The following is a 23817-nucleotide window of genomic DNA, read 5'->3' on the forward strand; positions in this document are numbered from 1 at the left end:
CTTGGTTTCCCATGCCTGGTGCTCATCGAAGTATTGCTTCCACCTTTCAATCACCTCAAGTCCGTCCGTAAACAACCTCCCGTACGTGCTTATTCTAGTACATTTTGGCCCATGACACGAAGCCGTTGAGTGATGAGTTGAGCTTTTGGTTAAACTCCCGTGTTTCTTGATTATCTTATTGAGTTGCTTCAATAGCTTATTTTTTTACGAGATTCCACAAAAGTGGTGACAAGACTCCTCCTTGAGGGCATCCACAAACACTCAATTCTCTGATTACTGCCTGACGCAATGTCGAGAAGAGATGTCGGTTTTGAGCATTTGGTAAATCTAATTGGAAATCATTGGAGATATACCATGACTCCGTATTATCTTATCGATCAGGCTAAGACCGGGGTGGCCTCTGCTGTACATAGTAGCCGTCTCCATTCCACTCGGTCCATGGCTGTTTGTCTCCAGTTCCGCACTCTGCGTAGGGTCCACAGATCGTCCTCCACTTGGTCGACCCACATAGCTCTCTGCGCACCACGTCTTCTTGTACCGGTCGGATGACTCTCGAGCACCATTTTAGTCGGTTTGTCTTCCTGTTTACCGTAGCCTCCCGATTTTTGCGGTGTGGACGATGGTTGATTCTCTTACCAGCTGATGCAGCTCGTGGTTCATTCGCCTTCTCCAAGTCTCGTCTTCCATCTGCACTCCGCCGTAGATGGTACGCAACACCTTCCGTTCGAAAACTCCAAGGGCGCGTTGGTCTTCTGCACGTAGGATCCATGTTTCGTGCCCATAGAGGACGACCGGTGTAATCAGCGTTTTGTAGATAGTTAACTTCGTGTTACGGCGAACTTTATTCGATCGTAGAGTTCTGCGGAGTCCAAAGTAAGCACGGTTTCCTGCCACAATGCGCCTCTGAATTTCTCTGCTGGTGTCGGTGTCGGCGGTCACCAGTGAGCCCAAGTACACGAATTCTTCAGCCGCCTCGATTTCATCACCTTCGATATAAATTCGGGGTGGCGGGCGCGGAGATTCCTCCCTGGAGCCCTTTGCCATCATGTACTTTGTCTTCGACACATTTATGACTAATCCGATACGCCAGGCTTCACTCTTTAGTCGGATGTACGCTTCCGCCATCGTCTCAAATTTACGAGCAATAATATCAATATCATCAGCAAAACCAAGCAGCTGAACGGACTTCGTGAAAATCGTCCCACTCGTGTTTATCCCCGCTCTTCTTATTACACCCTCCAAAGCAATGTTGAACAGCAAGCACGAAAGACCATCACCTTGCCGTAACCCTCTGCGAGATTCGAAGGGACTCGAGAGTGTCCCTGATGCTCGAACTACGCACATCACTCGATCCATCGTCGCCTTGATCAATCGTATCAGTTTATCCGGGAATCCGTATTCGTGCATAATCTGCCATAGCTGTTCTCGATCGATTGTATCATACGCCGATTTGAAATCGATGAACAAGTGATGTGTGGGCACGTTGTATTCGCGGCATTTCTGCAACACCTGGCGGATGGCGAACATCTGCTCCGTTGTAGCGCGTTCACCCATAAATCCAGCCCGATATTGCCTCACGGACTCTCTTGCGATCGGTGCCGGCTCCTCTCGATCACCTCACGCTCGCTCGTGAGAAGATTCCCGTGATTGTCTCAGCACATGTCGGCTTGTGGCACAAAGCCTCTGCGCGAGCGGTTCAGCTTCCCGTAGAACTTTCGTGTGTCCTTAGCGCGGTACAGCTCTTCCATCTTGTTCTTCCTACTGGAACTTCTTCCTCCGGAAGACTGAGTTCTGTCTATTCCGCGCCTGTATATAACGTGTCTCATTCGCCCTCGTACGCTGTTGTAACATTTCTTACCCATGCGGCATTCTTGTCGGTTTTCAAATGTTCGCATTCGCCGTCGTACCAGCGGTTCTGTGATTCAGAGTTTTGTTTTCGAACAGCATGAATTTGAGAGTTCGAAGAAGGTCAGTATCACCAGTGAAAAATGGGGGCCCGGGTCCCCCGGTTGGGATTTGATCAAAAACGAAATCGACATAATTCAATGTTGAGGTGTCACAGGACGCCACGTTACGTTACATAGTTTACTCCGTAAACTTCAAATTGTATTCCTCTTACTAGAAACTGGCAATTCTTTTCTTTTATAAAACTAAACCAATTGTAGTTATTATTTTTTTTGACATCCCTACATCGCAATCCTTTTATCGCCAAGAGAGATCGTATACCTAAACTACAATCATGTTCGTACTTTGTTCGTGAAGATGATGATGATCCAAAGACATGGGTTAACTATATAGAGGGTACCAAATAACTGCCAATCAAAAAATCGCCAAAACAACGAAAATGAAGACGTCGCTTCACCGTCACTTTTTATACCGTTCGTCGGAATGTAGCAGGCAGGTATGCATGGACGAGAAAATAAATAAAACAAAAGGAAATTCAATCTAGTTCAAGGTTCAGTGGTGATCCATTGTAGAATGTTTTGTTGAATTCGCGATGCTTATGGGAGTTTGATTGTAAACTCTTAGAGCAGCAGAAACCTGGTGTTCAAACTTAGTTCACAATACCGAAAACATAGCTAAAAATACACCGACATAATCATAACTTCCGAACCATTACATTTTTGATGAACATCACTATTGACGGGGCGTGATAGGCTCAAGTTAAAATTTGTCAATTTCTCTCACTGGTGCACCTCATTAAATCGAAATCGAATGTGTCAATGCTCATTAGGGACGCTGAACCACACAACACTGACTGTATGAAAAGGAAAGTGCGTTGAACTGATGATATGTTTTAAGTTAACGTAATCGGTGAGAGGTAACTCCTAAAATTAGAATCCCAAACTAGTAACCAGCAACAACAACTGTTCATCAAATCCATCCTTCTCGGTACGGTCAAATATAACACAGTTGGTAACTTCCCAACAGTACGTAGGTAGTGGGTTGGTACAATGGCAAACAATCGAACTTCTAATCGCAACCACATCTTGACTAACGAGTTCAGTCTATTTTAACTTCAACAACCTAAAGCCGCCACCTGCTGATGACAGCCGCGGAATCGATTGTCGGATTCGGATATCTAGTTTGATGCTTCTTGTGGTGGTTTCTCCTTCGTGCCCTTGAGGTTTCGCTTGGTATCAGATTTTTGACCTCGTTTTTGGCAATAGAAATGATTTCCGATGCTTTTTCTTTTCGTTGAAGGTTTTACACAATTGGTGTGTCGTCGGTCAATGCAATGAATATATACACACTTTTTAACAGCCAAGTGCTAAGTTGATTTGCAAGTGACAATTCGTGACGACGGGACCGTTGACGTGGAGCTTGATATCTCGTGATTTTTGTTTTATGACACGACCGAATGTTTTATGCGTTTTTTCGCCTTTGTCTTGTACATGTTTCCTTTAGTACTGATGTTTGAAAGGCTATGTTATTACCAAAAAATGGTTATTATTTGCTTTATTATGCAGATTTTTTGCCCGAAGTAGGGTCATGATCATCCTCATGGACAAGAAATTTAATACAATTCTTGTAATAATTACCAAACTTAGTGAGTTAGTAGACTTCGCACCATCTCGTACTTTCTACCGAGAATCCTCTGAGGAAATTTCGAGGAGTTCTGCTGGAATTCCTTCAGGTATACCAATTAGGATACTTCCTGGGATTTTTCTAGGTACTCTTCTAGGAATTATTCCTGTATTTCTTTCAGATTCTTCCTGGAATTCCTTTAAGGATTTTTGTTAGGAATGCCTTTAGGATTCTTTCAGGGGTTGCTTCCAAGTTTCTTCCAGAGGTTCTACCTGAATTTCTTTTTGGATTTCTCCCTGAGATTTAATCCGGCATTCCTACAGCAGTTCCCTAGACCCATTTATGCATTTTCTGTGATCTTCTAAAAGTCAAGTGATTTCTGTAAACTCTAGATAAAGGATGCTAGGTGAACCAATCAGTTATTAATGGAAACTTTAGTGAGTCAGACTCCGAAAGTGAAACTTGGATCAGCCATCCAGTTCGTTCCGGTCCAATTTCAAGATGCTAATTAGTTAAAATGTATCTTTTTTTTTCGTTCTGCTGTAACAATTTCTCACAGCTGTGTTTTATCACCGAGACTTATCGTGCGATGTGGATAAAACAGAACCTGCTGTTCCGGATCATGTGTCATAAGTTTGTACACGAGACAAATGAATTGCTATACCTACCTACCTAGCTAAAAAGGTACACATGTAAGGTTCCGCGTACTAGCTAGCAAGCAGCTGATGTGTTTGCAACTGGTGCACAATTATTTGCCCATGTGGATGGGGATAGAGATGCAGCAGGCCAGCGATGCGATGGTTTTGAGCTTATTCACTCATTCCGCGTCTGGAATACGTAAGACGCAAATCACGTGTACCGTGACATCGTTGTGGGGTTGTTTTATTGCCTACCGTACCGAGGATAAATTCTCTTCCAGCAACAAGGTGTCTGCTTCATTTGTGATGTCAGGAATTTTTTAACCACCTGAACGGAGAACTGTTGTCTTATTATTCGTCCTCTTTTTTGGTTCTACGTTTGTGTTGGACGTGAACTCATTCCTCAGCTTAGTTATAATTCCTCTAGTTTTTTTTAAATTCTTTTCAATTTAATTGTAATTAATTGTCCGTTCGCGTTGCTGTTGTTATGGTGATTAATAAAAAACCGTAATTTTTGGCAAAAAAATACAGTAATCTCGGTGCCCAGTAACAACGGATCACACTAACTCTCCTTTGTTATCCGACGTAAAGGGAAGCATAGGAGTAAGCACGGTGTACAGAAGGTGATATAGGGTCTGGGACCATTTGGGCAGGAGCACCTATTTTGGGCACTTGCTGCTATAACTCAGTCAATTCCAAACCGATTGACTTGAATCGTTGCACATGGCTAGATACTGTGCGTATCTGATCGTGTGTCAAAAATCAAGTCAATCGGTTCAAAATTGACTGAGCTATAGCAGCAAGTGCCCAAAATAGGTGCTCCTGCCCAAATTGTCCCAGACCCTATTCCCGAAATCTGACAGTTTTTTGATGACGTAATTCAAATCGGTCATAGGCGATCTAGTACTTCACACCAATTTGTTCTACGTGAAAGACGATAAGAACGACGTTACATGTTTACATCCAAAATAGATGTTTACATAGGTTACTAGCCTGCCTTGTGATATTTATGCCGTGAGGAGTAAGCTTCCAATCATGGTCATGAAAGCTCCATTGTTAATGACTTCAGAAAGTTAAAGCTGTATATCTGCTTCTGAAGACCTCAAATGATTCCATTAACCTGACATCAGAACATGATTCTAGTTTGTATTCCCTGGCTGATAAAGGTGCACACTGCAAGTTGACACATTCTAATTATTCAAATACTGCTCTGCAAAAGCTGCACACGATGTAATTATCTAAAAGCCATCCAGCCAGACACGGTATGGAACTAGGGCACATATTGTTTCTTGATACATAGGGTGACAATGGGTATTATCGGCAGGTTTGTTCTCCTCGTCATGGGGGGTTTTTGTCAGCCAAATTGCCTGAAACTTGGCCATATAATTCAGCTTAGTTGGGAAGGATTTGAGACCAACTCTGAGTTCAATAGGTTTCAAAAAACGTCCAAAGACGAAGAGAACAAAACGGCCGAGAATAGGCAATTTCCCCTATATGCATTCATCAGCCATCCTCGCGTCAGCGCATCGCAGGAATCATAATCGACCAACCCCTTCACTATGGGACGGCTTCATAAGGGGGTGGTCATAAATGTTTTTGGCGGCAATTTCGATAGGACGCAATCAGTGAAGTACTAGATTTAAAGTAGTGAGCTGGATTTTTTGTATGATGAGATAATCAATTCTCCATTTCTGCAATGAAATGATGCAAAAAGCGTGGTTTATATGATGTCTGTGTCTTGACAAATTTGATGCAAGTAATTTTTAAATTGTCATATCTCCGTTCAAACGTTTAAAAAATGCCGATTTTGAGAAAACTTTTGGAGCGTTAGTATATTGTTGATAAACGTTACAAGTTTCAATTGATTCGATTCACTGGTTTCGGAAATATGACAGTTCAAGTATTAGTTATCTTAAAAATAGTGTTTTACGAGAACGGTTCTAGCGTCGCGATAGATTAACCAATCGAGATCAAATTTGTACCAATGATGCACATATAAAAGGTTGACAAACAGTCAAAATTTGAAAATTTTCGATGCACTCTATGAAAAGTTACAGCTTGTTGAACTGTTGCGTGAGAAATAAAAAAGTTGCCTATCCCAAACACTATTTTGGTCACCACCTGCATGTAAAACAATTGTTTGGCATTCCTTGAGAAATTCCCGGAGGAATTCTTGGTGAAACTATTGAAGAAATACCTAGAGTAATTCGTGAAGAAGTTCCCGGAGAAATTCATGGAGGAATTCCTGAAGAAATTCTCGAAGGCATTCCTGGAATAAATCCTGGGGAAATTCTCGGTGAAATTCCCGGAGGAAATCCTGGAAACATTCCAGGAATTCCTCGGACGAATTCCTGGCGAAGTATCTGGAGAAATTTCCGAAGGAATTCCTGGAGGAATCGCCGGAGGAATTCCTGATGGGAGTCCCAAAGTAATTCCCAGAGAAATTCATGGAGGAAGTCCTAGCGGAATTCCAGGAGAAATTTTGGGAGGATTTTCTGAAGAACTTCCTAGTGGTATTTCTGGAGAAATCCACGGAGGAATTCCTGGAGAAATTTCCGGAGGAATTCTTGGAAAATTCCCGGAGGAATTCCTGAAGAAATTTCCAGAAGAATTCCTGGAGAAATTCCCAGAGACCGGAAGTTATCTTGAAGAAATTCCCGGAGAAATTCCTGGAGGATTTTCCGGATAATTTCCTGAATTAATTTTCGAAGTCATTCCTGGCTGATTTTCTGGAGAAATTCCCGGAAGAATTCTCGGAAATATTCCTGGAAGAACTCATGGAAACATTCCCGGAGGAACTCCTGGAAAAATCCCCAGAGAAATTCTTGGAGAAACTCTGGGAGGAATTCTTATAGAAATTCCCGGAGAAATTTATGGAGGAATTCCTGGAGGAACTCATGGAGGAATTCCAGGCGAAATTCTCAGTGAAGCTTCCGGAGGAAATCCTGGAAATAAAAAAAAATCCGGAGGCATTTCTGGAGGAATTCCTGAAAAAGAAGAAAAAGAAAAATTACTGTAGGAATCCCCGGAGGAATTCCTGATGAAAGTCCTAGAGGAAATTCCAGAAAAATTCCTGTGGGAATTGGAGACAATCCCGAAACATTCTTAAACATATCCCCGGAGGAATTCCTGAAGATATGCACGGAGGAATTCCTGGAGGAATCCCCGGAGAAATTCCTGGAGGATGTCCTAGAGGAATTCCCGGACGATTTCCTGAAGAAATTCCTGGAAGAAGTTCTTAGGAATTGCCAAAGGAATTCTTTGAGAAATTCCCGGAGGAATTCCTGGAAAAATTCCTGGACAACAACAGTTCAAAAGAAGCAATATTGTTGTGTGTCAAAATTTGGCTGCAGGGCGTCAAAGACGGTGTATAAGTATTGCCTCATGCACCGTACTTGAACGCTTACTATCCTGTCAAATAGCTCTTAGCTTGTTGAACAAGTATGCTGAAAACGAAATACTTCTTGTTGATTAGGGTGTTCACATAAATACTTTTCATACAAGACAGAACCTATCGAATAATACCAGAACCAAGGACACCAGATACGTCTTACTTTCTCTTAACTTTCGGAAATATTTGCTGGACGTTTACAGATTTTAGAGATAAAATTGTTGCAACGTTTTGGTTGCTAGTGTAGAATTAGCAATAGTTAAAATACACAGAAATAAAAATTAAAAACAAAGTTTTGGTTTCTGATGTCACCTAGCGTCACATTTGCCGGATAGTAAAATAATCATAGATCCGCGAAGATGAATCCATTATATCCAAACGATCTGTCAAAATCTGTATCCAAACGAGCATGACGTCACGATGTCAACAACATGAATGGAACGCATGTCGTCATCACACTCTTGAAAATTACTACTTGCACGCTTGAAACAATACAGTCAGCGATATCTGCCGATCTATGTTTATTCTACTATCTATAATTTTAACCTGCCGAACAATTTTGCAGAAAACGCCATGCTTTTAGCTCATTGGAGTATTGAGGTATAGGTTCGTATTTCAATATTTTTTACAAGGTGCCACCTAGCGAATAAATCACGAATCAAAGACGCAACTGTCAGACATTTCTTAGCTAGCTGAAGAACTTTGTTGAAGGCGGCATCATTCTATCTTATCAGGATTCTGAGTTTTTTAACCCAGGCGTCACTTAGCGGACGATTCTTGAACCTAAGACGCCATTGCCAGATACATAGTTATTAGCCTGCTGAACAACTTTGCTGAAACGGCATGCTTGTAGCTCATTAGAGTATCGAGATATACGCGTTTGAATTTTTAGACACAAGGCGCCACCTAGCGGATATATCCCAAACTAAAGATTTAACCACAGAGAAACCGATGTCACACTCTGATCGCTTCCCATTGCACACCTTCTAACGGTTGATTCAAAAATTCAGTAGTAGGTCGATTGACCACTGGCGGCGCTGGCATCGTTTTTGCTCCTGTTTGACGTTTGCTCACTACCGCCACCTAGTGAGGGCCTGGCCAACCGCAGTACGTTTAGCATTGGGCGATTACTTTTTCATGACGATGTTTTTAATGAAATTTGTTCCAAATGTTACGTCTGTTTCTCTGTGATTTAACTATCAGATAATTCTAAGTATGATGCCTGATGCCGCCTAGCGACCGAACCATATTCAGTTAGTTCTTAACCTCCTGAACAAATTTGCCGAAGACACTATTCTTCTACCTCATCGGGATCTTGAGATATACGTTGTGCAAAGTATGTAACTAATTTTGGTACCCCAAGATAATCTTGAATAACTCTGGATACCATATAGACCAAGCACCCGTGTCAGCGGAACCCTAAACTAGAAGAGTTTTTTCGGGTAGTTGTGAAAATTTCATCCATCGAAAAACAAAAAAGTTTTTCGGGTAGTTGTGAAAATTTCATCCATCGAAAAACAAAAAAGTTTTTCGGGTAGTTGTGAAAATTTCATCCATCGAAAAACAAAAAAGTTATGCCCATTTTTGTGCTTTTCCGAAGGTGAAGTTGGCTCGATGAAATAGGCTTAAATTTCGTAATTTCTATTTTTTCCACAAGTTTTGAACTGATATAAGTTATTTTCAGCGTCTGAAAAAAAACTTAGATGGCCTTCTACAGATTATTATTTATTTTTAACCAAAACATTTAAAAGAGGGAAAAGCCCCTTTAAGTGATATCCTCAATTTCGGAATCTTTCTCAAAAAGGCACAAAACTTTTTCTCAAAACATTACAATAATATCTTAAAACTAAAGGCCCACACGGCAGTGAACCATAGCAGAGCCGCAAACTCGAAAAACCTTCTACAGATTCGATGCCATTTTGTATATTATTATTTACTCGGCAGGATACTTGATGCACAGATTAACAGACGTCAGACTCTACTCTATTCCCTTTGATTACCTTTTGAACGGCTGACTGCGCTGTTTTTAATTGCCGCGTCGAACCAAGCGTGCGAGTTGGCGTCCAAAAGATTTATTGTTATTGATATTCTGCACGTGCACTGGCACTTTCTCGCGTTACTATAACAGCGCTCTACTTCAAGTATTCGAAAGCTGATCGATTGGCCACTTGCGACGTTGGTATCGTTTTTGCTCCTGTTTGACGTTTGCTTACTATCGCCACCTAGTGATGGCTCAGCCAAGCACAGTATATTTTGCATTGGGCGCTTTGGGTTTGGAGGCGTAGTTTTTTTTTTATAATTTGTCAAGTTTCAGAGCCAAAGCTGTCTTCCCCCTTGGGCAAAAATGGTAGGATTGTCCAAAATGGTACCAACTTGGGTCTAAGAGAGGGTTTTGATGAAATAACCGTCAAAACTATGGAGATTTGAAATTTTTAAACTAAAAACTTGTCATGGACTTCTCGGTTTCCAATGGTTTTCCAATGTAATGCTAAATGGCTTAAAGTGATTATTCCGTGTGTTATTGTGTTTGAGAGGCCCCCGTGGAACCTGTTCCAGGTGTTCCGGAGCGGCCATATCAGTCGGTACATATTTCAGCCATTTTTTTCTGTCCCATTCTCGATGACACGCCCTTGGAACCTGTGCTAGATATTCCGGGTGGCCTTATCAGTTGATAAAGACTTTAGTCTATCGTTTTTGACTTAGCCATTCGAAATCATGAAGATTGATATGTCGCACGGCATGTCTAAGTTGAAAACCAGAAGTGTCCCCAATGAGGCCCAGCTGAACCTGTCACGAGGATCCGGATGGGTCAACTTATTCAAATCTGGTTATCGTAGTTGTGTTTCACTATTCGCAACAAAAAATTAGCTGTAAATCATCACAATAACACACGTGTTGGGACAGCAACGGAAAGTTATTCGGACGGTCTCGTAGCACGACTCGTTTGTGGGTTCCACATGAATCAGCTTTTTAGCTGCAATATATTTTAATCCAATTAGCACATAATTGAACATTAAATGGATAGTTTTACTTACATTTCTAGTCCTCAAATTCAAATCTGTCCACTGTCCAACAATTTTAATCTAGGTTTTAATGACTTTTAACTAGTTTTAGGATATATTTTAACAATTCAATGTGTTGTGTTCTAGTTGTAAGCCAATTCTGTTTGTTTTGTCTGCATGTAGCTATAGTTAGGTAGGGATAATTCAATCAATTCTGCATGACACATTCAATACTGTTGCGCACGTTGTCGACTCTTACATACTACGATCTTCTACTGTGAGTGGATCGAGTGACCCTGTCGCACCGGGGTGCAGGTTTCTGCTCGTTCGGAACATCCCCCGACCCGTATTGGTTGAAGTCTACTTCAGCGGTACCTCCTACTTCCAAAACTGCCAGTTTCGCTACCGACCGCACCAGCAATCCTGCACTGGATGTCGCTACTTCCGCATTGCGTATACGGCCGTCCCGTCCTGGAAACACGCGAACAACTCGTCCTCTGACCCAGCCATTCCGTACTCGATCCTCCACAACAATCACTAGATCGCCGACTTGTACGGGTTTGTATTCTCTGAACCACTTGGTGCGTTTCGTGATCGTTGGAAGATATTCCTTGATCCACCGAGCCCAGAATCTGTCTAACAGTTGTTTGCACAGGTCCCAGTTACACCTTGCTGTCGCCCTCTCCTCGATCGGTTCTCTGGCCGGCTGATTGACGCCGCTAGTGCTCAGCATTAGGAAGCAGTTCGGTGTGAGGGCTTCCTGCTCTTCAGAATCGATTGGGAGGTATGTCAGCGGCCTCGAGTTCACGATGGATTCCGCTTCCACCAGGAGCGTACGGAGGGTCTCATCATCCGGCTTGCCCCCGATTGACAGTGATGCCAGCGCGCCTTTCACCGACCGGACCATGCGCTCCCAAGATCCCCCCATATGCGGCGTGGAAGGTGGATTGAAACGCCACTGTGTATCTGTATTGGTGAAGGTACTAGCGAGGTTGCTGTTGATCTGCTGGAGTTCCATCTTCAGGTCACGGTTTGCACCCACAAAGTTCGTTCCTCTATCGCTAAAGATTTCCCTCGGGGCCCCCCTCCGTGCAACGAAACGCCTTACCGCCATCTTGCAGGACTCCGTTGTGAGGTTGTGCACCACTTCAAGATGCACTGCGCGTATGGTCAAGCAGGTAAATAACGCGACCCAACGTTTCACCTCGCTGCGTCCCTGCTTCACCAACATCGGCCCGAAGTAGTCCACGCCGACGTAAGTGAATGGCCTAACGTGCGATACCGTCCTTGCTTGTGGCAATGGAGCCATTCTCGGGATTTCTGGAACTGCCTTGTAGACTTTGCACCACTGACACAGCTTTCCGGCCTGCTTGAAGGCAACTCTCATCTCCGACACGTGGAACCTTTGACGCATCTCATTTACCGCTGTTTCCGCATTGCAGTGCTTGTACTGCCGATGGTACCAATCGACCAGAAGTGTAGTGCCGCCGTGTCGCTTGGGCAGAATAACTGGGAACTTAAAGTCGAACGAAACCTGCTGTGCACCTGCGATTCTACCGTCCATTCGCATGACGTCCTGCTCGTCCAGAAAAGGAGAAAGCTTGCGAATCTTGCTGGTCCTGTCCAGCTGCAGTTGTTCACCAGCGGGAAGTTGCTGATTACGCTTGAGAATAACGATCTCGTCCCCGAAAGTTTCGTGCTGGATAAGCTTGAAAATGGTTGTCTCCGCTCGTTGTAGTTCATCTCGAGTTAGCCATTCCGTACAACTTGTAGGCTGCTTCTTGACTTTGCAACGAAGATTGCGCACGAACCTGTGCACGTAGGCTAAAGCGCGGACCAGGCGCTCCCATTTTGAGAACCGCCCAAACTGCAACAGTTGTTCCTGGGCTACGTCGTGATGAAGGTGAACCGGACGAAGCTCTTCAGACGACTCGTTGCCTTTCATTGTTTGCTGAGGCCACGAATCCGGGTGCTCGTAGAGGAACTTTGGAGCTTGAAACCAGCGACTGCCGGAAGTGATATCGGGGCCTTTTCCCCACTTAGTAGCCTCGTCGGCCACATTCAAACGAGACGGCACCCAGCGCCATTCATCGACCTGCGTGAGATCGTGGATTTCAGTTAGCCTGAATGCGACAAATTGCCGATATTTTCGGGGATCTGCTCGCAACCAGGAGAGGAAGGTGCAGGAATCACTCCAAAATGTTTTGCGCCTTATCGGAATCGTGTGGTTCTCAACAACAGATTTTGAAAGCCTGGCGCCAAGAACAGCTGCTGACAACTCCAACCTGGGAATGGATAATAGCTTCAGAGGCGCAACCTTCGTTTTTGCCGAAACCAACGAGCATCGAACTGTTGTTCCTTCGACAATCCGGAAATACGCCACTGCAGCAAAGGCTTCTTCGGATGCGTCCACAAAAATGTGCAGCTCCGCAGTCCTGTAGTCTTCAGAGGAGTAGCCAGGGAAGTAGCAACGTGGGATTTCGATTCGGTCCAGCTGCTGCAGTAATTTGATCCATCGCTGCCATTGCTCTAGAAGTACTTCCGAAATGCGTTCGTCCCAACCGATCCCAGAGCGCCAGATGTGCTGTACAAGCACCTTTCCGTGGACTACGAAGATGGCTACCAGTCCGATGGGGTCGAAGATGCTCATCACGGTTCGCAGAACTTCTCTTTTGGTCGGAACGGCGTCGCTCAGAAGAAGAACCTGGATTTCTTCCCTGAACACTCCTTGGAATACGAAGACATCCGATTCCGGCTTCCAGGTCATGCCAAGAACGCGTTCGTACGCGGCAGACTTATCGATCCAAACTTTCTTTGCAGATTCCGTTTGTTGTTCCCCGACCCGTGTGAGAACGTGATTCGAGTTCGACAGCCAGTTTCGTATATCAAATCCAGCCTTCGAGTGCACTAACTTCACCTGTTCTGCAAGTTCCACTGCTTCCTGTTCGGTATCCACACTGCACAGAAAATCGTCGACATAATGGTGTTTCGTTATCGCCTCCGCTGCCTGCGGAAACTCGTCGGCAAACTCCTCGGCATTCCGGTTTTTTACGTACTGGGCTGCAGAAGGAGAGCAGGTGGAGCCAAACGTCGCTACGTCCATGACGAACACCTCGAATTGCTTGGACGGATCGTCTCGCCATAGGAATAACTGAGCCGACCGGTCCTCAGGGCGAATCAAGATCTGGTGGAACATCTCGCAGATATCGGCACTAATAGCTACCTCGAACTGGCGAAATGAAGACAAAACGGCTGGAAGCGGTGCGAGAAAATCCGGACCAGACAGAAGAGCAGAGTTAAACGACTGGCCTTGAACTTTGGCGGCCGCATCCCACACTAGTCGCACCTTGTTCGGCTTCCTCGGGTTCGTAACAACGTTCAGTGGCAGAAACCAAGTCCGCTTAGGATCGAAGCTAGCTAGTTCGTCTGGACTCGCCTTATGAGCATACCCCTTGGCTTGGTATTGACTGATCTGGGTCTTCACGTTGTCGTATAGATCAGGTTTGGATGCTAGACGACGCTCGAGACAGCGGAATCGCTTTTCCGCCATGGGCCGGCTGTTTGGGAATTCCACATGATCGTATTTCCAAAGCAAGCCGGTTTGGAATCGACCTGACTCCGTCCGTACAGTAGTGGCTTCGAGGATCTGCCTGGCACGTCTATCGTCGTCGTTTTCTATTGCAGAAGATGTAGCATTCACACTTTCCAATGCGAAAAACTCCTTCACGAGGTCGTGGAGCTCTTGATCGGGCGAACGGACGGAAATGTGGAATAGCTTGTTAGCGGATTGTTCGGCTTCTGTGGATGTGCTTCCATAGACTGTCCAGCCCAATCTAGTTTTAGCTGCGATCGGGCTGCTTCTAGCTCCTTCTCTGCTTTTCCGAGTTGCCATCACGAAGGAATTGTCCAGACCGATTAAGATCGTAGGAACGGCGTCTGTGTAGCTGTGGAAGGTAGTCCCTGCAGATGCGGATACTGTTCGGAAAGTTCGCTGAAATCCAACGACTGCACTGGAAGGTTGAGACTCTTAACGGTATGCACTTCCTTCAAATCGAGCCTCGTTGAGTTCGTTGCACCGGAAATCTGCAGCTTTATCACTTGTGAATCGTCTTCTACTCGTTCAACACCACTGGTCCACTGCAAGCAGAGTGGATGTATGGCACCGGTGACTCCAAGTTCTTCTGCTACCTGCGCTTCCACTAAAGTTTTGGATGAACCATCGTCGAGAAAGGCGTACGTTCTGATGGTTTTGCCATTCCCGTGTAGCGACACCGGAATAATACGGAACAGAACAGCTTGCTGGAACTGCCGATGAACGGTAACCGTGCTTGTAGTCTTTGGAGTGTCGGTTGCTCGGGATAACTGTGGATTCCCTGGATGAAGAAGCTTGTGATGACGATCCTCGCAACCATTCTCCCCACAGTTGCTTGCCTTGCATGGGAACTTGCCGTGAGAGCCCAAACAGCGACGACAGAGAAATCGCTCTTGCACTAGTTTCCAGCGGTCTGCAAGTTGCATCTTCCGGAAGGAGTGGCAGTCCTTTATTCTGTGTCCGTCCTTCTTGCAGGCCGCAGAGGGTTTCGGCTTGTTCTCCTGACGGTTGACGGAAACGCTTTCCACTGCCTTCTCCTCAGAGGTGTGCACGAACATTTTCTCCTTCGTCTTCGGTTTCTCCTGCTTGCTACGATGTCCATCTGCTTCGTTGAGAAACGTCACTTCACTGGCGGCTGTCACGATCTGGTCCATGTAGCTGCCAAACTTGGTGAGATCTGCGATGGCATATTGCCGCTTGAAGAGCGACCAGTTTAGCTTGAGGGTAGCTGGCAGCTTACTCACCAACTCCTGAAGCAACAGAGGATTCGAAAGGTGATCCTGTAGACCCGCTGCCTGGAGGTGGCTGCAAAGGTTTTTGCATGCCAAACCGAAACCGATCAGACTCTCCAGGTGTTCCGATTTTGGGGTCGGCGTCGCGCGAAGCTTGGAAAGTAGAGAGTTGATGATTTGCTCTGGACGTCCGTACAGCGTTTTCAACGTGTCGATGATTAACGGTACAGAAGATGGATGCATCAGATGGCTTCGAACTGCCTCCAACGCGTTTCCCTTTAGGCACCGCTGCAGCCGCATCAGGTTCTCGCCATCGGAATATTCGCACATGTCTGTCGTATTCTGGTAGCAGCTCAGGAACAACGGCCACTCGACTGGATCACCGGTGAAAGCAGGGTGCTCTCTGGGCACGACGTGTCTGGCGGCGAGTTGCTGTGAGTTTGGACCGAATAGCTGCCGCCGAGCAACATCGTTGGCAGCGGAGACGGGAGCGGTGATGGGGGCAGATGCGGGAACCATCGGCGACATTATCGGAGACAATCGAGAGGAAACTGTATGCACGGAGGGGGGAGTAGAATGGGCTTGAGGTGTACTCATATGCGCCGGCACGAATGGTAGAATGGGGGGAAGTAAGCATGGCCCGGTGGGCGGAGGGGGTGTTTTATTTATTTGTTCAACAGCTCGTGTCGGTAGCGACAGATCAACCGAGCTCAAAACATTCAATTGCGGTACAAATGCAGAAATAGTATTGGAGCACGTTTGACTTACCGAGCTGATGACTTTGTTATTACCGTCGCTGGTAGGCAGATCGTACGCAACTTTGCGCGCTGGCTTTGGCACATTCACCGTCGATGATTGTGTCGGCTGGAAGTGCCGAGGTTCGTCCGGGTGTCGATCTAGGGTCTGGCCTTGACAAGGTGTCTTAGCCAACAACTGTTGCTGGAAACTGTCCACACGCTGTTGCATCTCACTTAGCTGCTCCATCAAAGCCTCCGGGGTGCGTGTTGGCGAAATGGAGAAATTCACCGCAGTCGGCAACGCACGATGATCCGTCGAAATTGTTGTGCAACCACCTACTGCGCCTTCATAATCGGTTGCACAGTTTACTGCAGTCGTTTGGTCGGTGTTTTTAGCCAGCAGATGTGCGAGCCGATGACGGGTTGGAGCGAACGATGAACTAGCTGCACACTGTACCTTCGGCGCCACCTGATCCACTGTATTCAGGGCCCTGTAGCATAATCGGGCTAATAATATTAGCTACAAGTTACAAGTTACAAGTACTAATATTACAAGTACTAATAATTTGTGTTGCATAAAGGCTCAATTTTCCACTAATATTATTAGCACTTGTAATATTAGTGACCATGAAAATACAAGTTGTTTTGGTTCATTTACCTGTCAAAATTCATCCGACAGTTCACTATTAATGTGAAATGGCAGTTGATGTTTGTTTATATTCTGCATTTTTCGCGTAACATCCGGAAATAACTTCATTTATTCCGAAGTTTTGCATTCTTTATACGATAGATGAAGAAAAGCATGTGCTGTTTGGATAATTTTCGGCCGCTCTGAAAAAATATTTTTTTACAAAATATGGCACTGCAAGTACCTAAATTTTTAGTAAAATGTTCCAAAGATTTAATAAAGCCTGTATCCGCAATAATCGGGACACATAAATACAGCTGCAACTCTACAATATATACATTAAAATTTCTCAAATTTGGCCTAATAACATCTTAAGATGGGTTAATTGCACCTACACAATTTTATGTGAATCGGTGCAGTACTTTTTGTTGTAGCAATGATAGAGTAGAACGTGCGCCATTGAATTCTGTACAGCCCCTAGTTTTGCTTTTCAGCGCTGTAACTTTTGAATTTGGCAAAGGAAATGGCTGAAATTTTGGACACAAACCTCTCAATCTACATTTGTTGCATAGGCAAAGTTTCAAAAAAAATCGATGCACCATCATCAATTTCATAGCCGAAACATGCATTGGGTCCGAACGTGATTTTAGACCCTCAGACAGCAATTAGTACTATACCCTTTATTCTTTCGATTGAACTATTGAAAGTACTATACCAATAATCATCAAATTTTGCAGGCATAATATACATATAATCAACTATCTTCTGTGAAAATTTCATGAAAATTAGCAGAAAAATTCAAAAGTTATGAATAAGCAAACATCGCACATGAAAAACACGAAAATTTTTCACTAACGCTCACCCCTACCAACACCAGCAGCTTTCAAACCAATTGATCAAAGTTGATGAAATTTTGCAAGAAAGTGTCTCTATAAGTATTATGATTTCGGTTGGAAACCGAAAAACTTATTTTAAGAAAATTGTTTTTGCTACTTTCGGATTGTTTACAACATACGTCGGAAGTGACGTATATGATAGTGTATCATTCAACGCACACAGCGCACTATACCCGGTACTGAAAAAAAGTGTCGCTAGTCGAAAAGTGTCGCTAGTCAAAACGTCGCTATTCGGTTTGGTGCTGGCGCCATAATATCATAACTGCAAACGAAATTTCATTATTGTCATTGCAGAACTTTGAACTGTAGCGTAAAAGAACCATCTATTATGCGAATGAAAATTGGTCATGATTGTACAGAATGCTTAAAACCACGTCTGTTTGTTTTTCATCCACAGTTAAAAGTAATGCATCGATTTATATGAAATTTGGCACAAATAATAAACATACTCCAAAGAGTTCTCAGTCAATTATTTGGCCAATTTTATCGATTCATTACAGAGCTACAGCCATACTTCTGTGTCCCGATTATTGCGGATACAGGCTTTAGTACTGGTTGAAAAGCAATGTATAAAGATTTAGCAACATGTTTTATGCTTCTTGTTAAAATCCGAAGGGATGCAAAAATTGAGCTTTTACTTACTTTTATATGTCGCAACTCGATTCGAGTTAGTGTATGTATATTGTAGCTCTTGATTAGCTTAATGATGCGCAATACAAGCAATTGATTCAAATTTATTTCGCATCTGCAACTTTATCTGTGCTTATGCAGTGCCCATAATATGTAACTTTACCAAGAACCTCCAATCAAAGATTAATATTGTAGAAACTTTGGAGAACTTGAGAGACTCAGCAGAAATTATATTTTGGATACAAAGTGTACCACAACGCAATTTTCTCTTCAATGAGTTTCGAAAACTGGAATTAAGTTTGACATGTTAGATAAATAATATCTTTTGAGTTCATCAAAATGGTAAATCGATATATTCAAAACTAAATATGACTTCTGCAATACTTTAAATCTAACTTGTAAATTATTTTACAAGACCTTGGAGACTTGTAATCAAAAGTACAAGTTATAGCTAATATTTTATACTTGTAGTTTGTTTATGCAACATACACTTGTAAATTCTACTAATAATATTAGTCCAACCGACTTGTAGTATTGGACTTGTAACTTGTACTTGTAGTATTTTTATGAAACAGAAAATTATAAGTTACAAGCTACAATACTAATATTATTAGTAAAATTTTCATTATGCTACAGGCCCCAGGTTGATGGATAACGATCGCATGTCCAGCACACTCGATTCATCCATGATCATGGCACTAGTTGTCACTGCGACCGCTGGAGGGAAATCCTTGGGTATTGTGCCGGTCCGAGACTGAGTACCCACGGGAATCACTGGGGGTTCGGTGGTTGTACTGGTAGTCGGGACAATCTGGCTCTGTACCCAATCGTGAGTCCTCTGCGAACTGCCATGGGACGATCGACGAGTTCTGCCGCTACTGCTACTGCCTTGTCCATCCTCAAGCTGCGCCTGCAGGATTTCGTACTTCCTGGCGAGAAATTCCTTTTCCAGGCGCTTTTCCTCCTCGAGCCGCTGCAGATCGAGAGAAGCACGGGAACTAGCCTTGGATGATCTGCTCTTGCGGGAACGGGTGTTGGTCGATCCACTCGGAACATTCATAACCGCAGCGTCATTGTTTGATCCTACTGGTTGGCCTACCAAGTTGAGGTTAGGATCACTGTCTCGCTGCAGACCAGTACCTTCTGGCTGCTGCTGATTCGGTGGCACTCCTTGGCCAGAAATATTTGCGGAATTCGGCATCTCCGCGAGATTTCTCTTAGAAATCTAAAAAGTATGTTGGGACAGCAACGGAAAGTTATTCGGACGGTCTCGTAGCACGACTCGTTTGTGGGTTCCACATGAATCAGCTTTTTAGCTGCAATATATTTTAATCCAATTAGCACATAATTGAACATTAAATGGATAGTTTTACTTACATTTCTAGTCCTCAAATTCAAATCTGTCCACTGTCCAACAATTTTAATCTAGGTTTTAATGACTTTTAACTAGTTTTAGGATATATTTTAACAATTCAATGTGTTGTGTTCTAGTTGTAAGCCAATTCTGTTTGTTTTGTCTGCATGTAGCTATAGTTAGGTAGGGATAATTCAATCAATTCTGCATGACACATTCAATACTGTTGCGCACGTTGTCGACTCTTACATACTACGATCTTCTACTGTGAGTGGATCGAGTGACCCTGTCGCACCGGGGTGCAGGTTTCTGCTCGTTCGGAACAACACGGAATAATCACTTTTCGCCATTTTGACAGCCCCCTGACCCCAGCACAATCCGGAATATCCCCGGAATGGTTCCGGATGTTGCATAGTCACTTGAGTATAAAAAACTAGCACCAATTTATGATCGATTGAGGGTGACTTCCAAAAAAATCGGATGAAAATTGACAAAATGCCAGCATTTTGAAAATGAGTTGTCGAGGGTCGGGTACGTGAAGGTTAAGAATATGAAGATATGTATCTCAACCAGTGAATCAAAATTCAACCATCGCGCAACAATATTGACAATGTCGCAACCTGTATTTGTTGCGACAAACAAACCCATGCGACATAAGTTTGTCCCAACTTGAAAATAATGGGATTAACATCGTACACCACGAGTTTAGAAATTTTTGAGCCTTGCATTGCGATTTTCGAACGGTAACTTCGAGTCGGTTAACACTGCAACTCTGATGAAGCTCTATCATCAAACAGTTTCGACTTTGGGTTAGCAATAATTGATTATTCACGAGTTGAAAAGTACGCAACAAATTCAGCTTCCGTTTTGTCTGCAACAAAAAATTTCGAGATCATGTCATTATCTGTTACCAGTAGGGATAAAGAGTAATCGTCGCACCTTCTTTGTTGCTTGTTTTGTGCCTCTTTTGTCTGACAATTCTCTTCACTGATCTCAACACCGCTAAAGAAGTCAATCAATGTGCAAATTCATATTACACATGAAAATTTTCTAAAGCTTCATCTGTATTGCTGCCATAATCATTCATAAATATATATAGTCTCCAACACGGAAAGAAAAGCGTTCACATTGAAACTAAAATAACGTTTGTTGAATTATTGTGTCAAACAGATTTTCTGATTTAAAATCCATGTGAAATTCTGTTTGATTTAACAATCCAATGTCAATGACAATGTTTTATGACGACTCTTCTGGAAATTAACATATTCCTACTTTGTTTCTAAGTCAATTTAACTGACCATTCCCTCTACGTCGAATAGAATTGGGAAAACCACAATATTTAACATGAAATCATGCAGATTATTTTGATGTAAATGTTTTATTGATAAATCCCTTGATCACTTCTGTCAAACCAAGCAGAATGTTTTGTTTTGCAAAGCATTTACTACTTTGCTAATGCTGGAAAAGTGATAGTTTTCAAGCTATGCAAAGCTGTGGTAAAATGAAGCATAATTGCAAATTACCTTTAATTAGTGTGACATGCGGAATACAAGGTAAGACATTTTGAAAAGTTGTGGATTTGATTAATCAGAAGATTCCCTAATTTTTCTGTAAGAATCTTTGTTTTTTTTTTTTTTCTTTTTTTAACATAAATAACGCAGAGAAAAAAACAAGCATGCTGTTTTCTAATGAATATATTACTGAAAGTAAAAGAAAACTATTCTTGAAACTACCATAATATTGTAGATGTCAAGCTTGACAACCCACGTCAAAAGCCTGAAACTATTGTTATTTCAATCAGATTTCCGATTGAGGAACAATAATACCGGATTGCAAAAACAATCATACATTCTCATTGCGGCCAAAACAATGTCCAATTCCTTTTGATTTTACACTGAATATGGTCATTTTTACCGTAGATTTTTCTGTTTAAAATATTCAAAAAGTTGCTGATGTATTGTCACATACTGTACCTACCGGCCGATGAAAGGGTTGATGCACAGGCGGCACAGAGAACTTAAGTGGATTAAGTGTTCACATTCTAGTTTTCATGTCTGGTCATTTGTAATCCTCCACTGTTTTGCAGGTGTGTGGAGTAGAACTTATCTTTCGCATGCAACCCGCAGCTTGGAGACAATGTTTGTAACAATTACCCCGTATGTAATGATCGATTTAATGGATGTTTCTGAATGAGATATGTTTACCTGGTGAGCAACTCCCGCGGTTAGATAGCAAAGCATGTGTGGAAGTGTGCCATACGTGTGTGTAATGTGTCTATTTCGCTGGAAATAGATTCCTGATATAGAACGAATGTCAATCACAAATGTTAGCTATACAGCTTCATAGGAATTGAATGTGGGAGGAGAGTTGAATGGTATCAGAGAAACGGTGCAATTACATGATGGGGAAATAATGTTGTTATTTTTATTTCCAGTACGATTGGGTTTTCAACGCGCTTCTCTACGCTTCTGATCTCGAAAGCGAAAGCGATTGGCACAGATACAGGGGTTACTCAAAATAACTGGGACAAGTAAAATCTTCACTTTTCAAAAAATGTTCAACTCGCTGTAACTTTTCGAAAAGTGCATCGAATATTCTCAATTTTTTTTATTGTAAGTTCATCAACTAGTTGTGTATCAGTAGTCCAATTTTGGAGAAGATCGGACCATTGTCCACGGAGTTATAAAGATTCTAGAAAAAGGTAAAATTATCCGATAGCCAACTTTGAGCTGTTATATCTCCGGATTCAATGAACCGAATGCAATGAAATTTTGAACATTCATGACTTGTATAATGAGCCATGATGGGCCCATATAGCCGAGGCGGTAAACGCACGGGTATTCAGCATGACCATGCTGAGGGTGACGGGTTCGATTCCCGGTCGGTCTAGGATCTTTTCGTAAAGGAAATTTCCTTGACTTCCTTGGGCATAGAGTATCTTCGTGCCTGCCACACGATATACGCATGCAAAATGGTCATTGGCAGAGGAAGCTCTCAGTTAAAAACTGTGGAAGTGCTCATAGAACACTAAGCTGAGTAGCAGGCTTTGTCCCAATGAGGACGTTACGCCAAGAAGAGAGAGAATAATGAGCTATGAAAAACCTTTGACTTAACTTAAAATTCTTAACACGGAAGAAAATTATAACGATTAGATTATTTTTCTAATAAAACACCAAATTATCCAAATCTTCAACATCGTTTCATAATTCAAGATGCAAATTAAAGTTCAATTAGTTTCCCTCTAAATGACTTATATATAAATGTGTTTTAAAGGAAAGTTACAACACAGCCGCTAATAAATTGAAAAAGTAATGGGATGCATATTAGAAATTGATGAATTTACTAAAAAATCGTGAAATGAATGAAATCGTTATAACTTTTTCTTTTGTTAAAAATTTAAAGTTAAGTTAAACGTTTTCAAGAGTTCATCATGTAAGTCATGAATGGTTAAAATTTCATTGCAATCAGTTCATTGAATCCGGAGATATAAAAGCTCAAAGTTGGCTATCGAATAATTATACCCTTTTCAAGAATCTTTATATCTACGTGAAGAATAGCCCGATCTTTTCCAAATTTGAACCACTGATACACAACTAGTTGATGAACTTACAGTAAAAATTTGAGAATATTCGATGCCCTTTTCAAAAAGTTACAGCGAGTTGAACATTTTTTGAAAAGTGAAAATTTTACCTGTCCCAGTTATTTTGAGTATCCCCTGTATGTGTATGATGGCACCAATTTAGATGTGCTATTTGTCCCATGCTTTGCCATTGCCGGTGACCGTTTTATCGTGCTGGCCTTGATTGTATCATGCGGGGTCCGTTGCCAAAATAAATTGAATTTTATGGCCCAGATTGTTGGTTGCGAAATAGAATTTGTCCAGACTGGTTCTGTAGACTGTCACTTTCGGCTATTTGTGATTGTCGCCTTGGAGGCTGTGTCGGAATTCAAGGTCGTTTGTGGTTGTGACGTCATTCGTTGATTGATTAGCAACTGCATTAAATTTTATGAGTAAATTAGAGAGCGCACAATGAATTAAAGGAGCCTTCCTGAGTTTTTTTGCTAGCCGCCGTAGCAATGAAGCAAAACAATCTTCTTATTGACATAACGTCCCATTTGGGACAAAGCTTGTTCTTGAGCTTGTTCTATAAGCAATTCCACAGTTATTATCTGAGAGCTTTCTCTGTAT

At 42.7% G+C, this 23817-nt stretch overlaps 1 protein-coding gene across 4 annotated transcripts in view; it reads left to right on the plus strand.

The window, feature by feature from the left end:
- LOC115253559 (proline dehydrogenase 1, mitochondrial) overlaps nucleotides 1-23817 on the plus strand; it is a 75862-nt gene that overhangs the window by 20191 nt on the left and 31854 nt on the right. The gene's annotated exons all lie outside the window — the stretch shown is intronic.

This window comes from Aedes albopictus, chromosome 3 (genome assembly GCF_035046485.1).
Source record: "Aedes albopictus strain Foshan chromosome 3, AalbF5, whole genome shotgun sequence".
Classification (NCBI taxonomy): domain Eukaryota; kingdom Metazoa; phylum Arthropoda; class Insecta; order Diptera; family Culicidae; genus Aedes; species Aedes albopictus.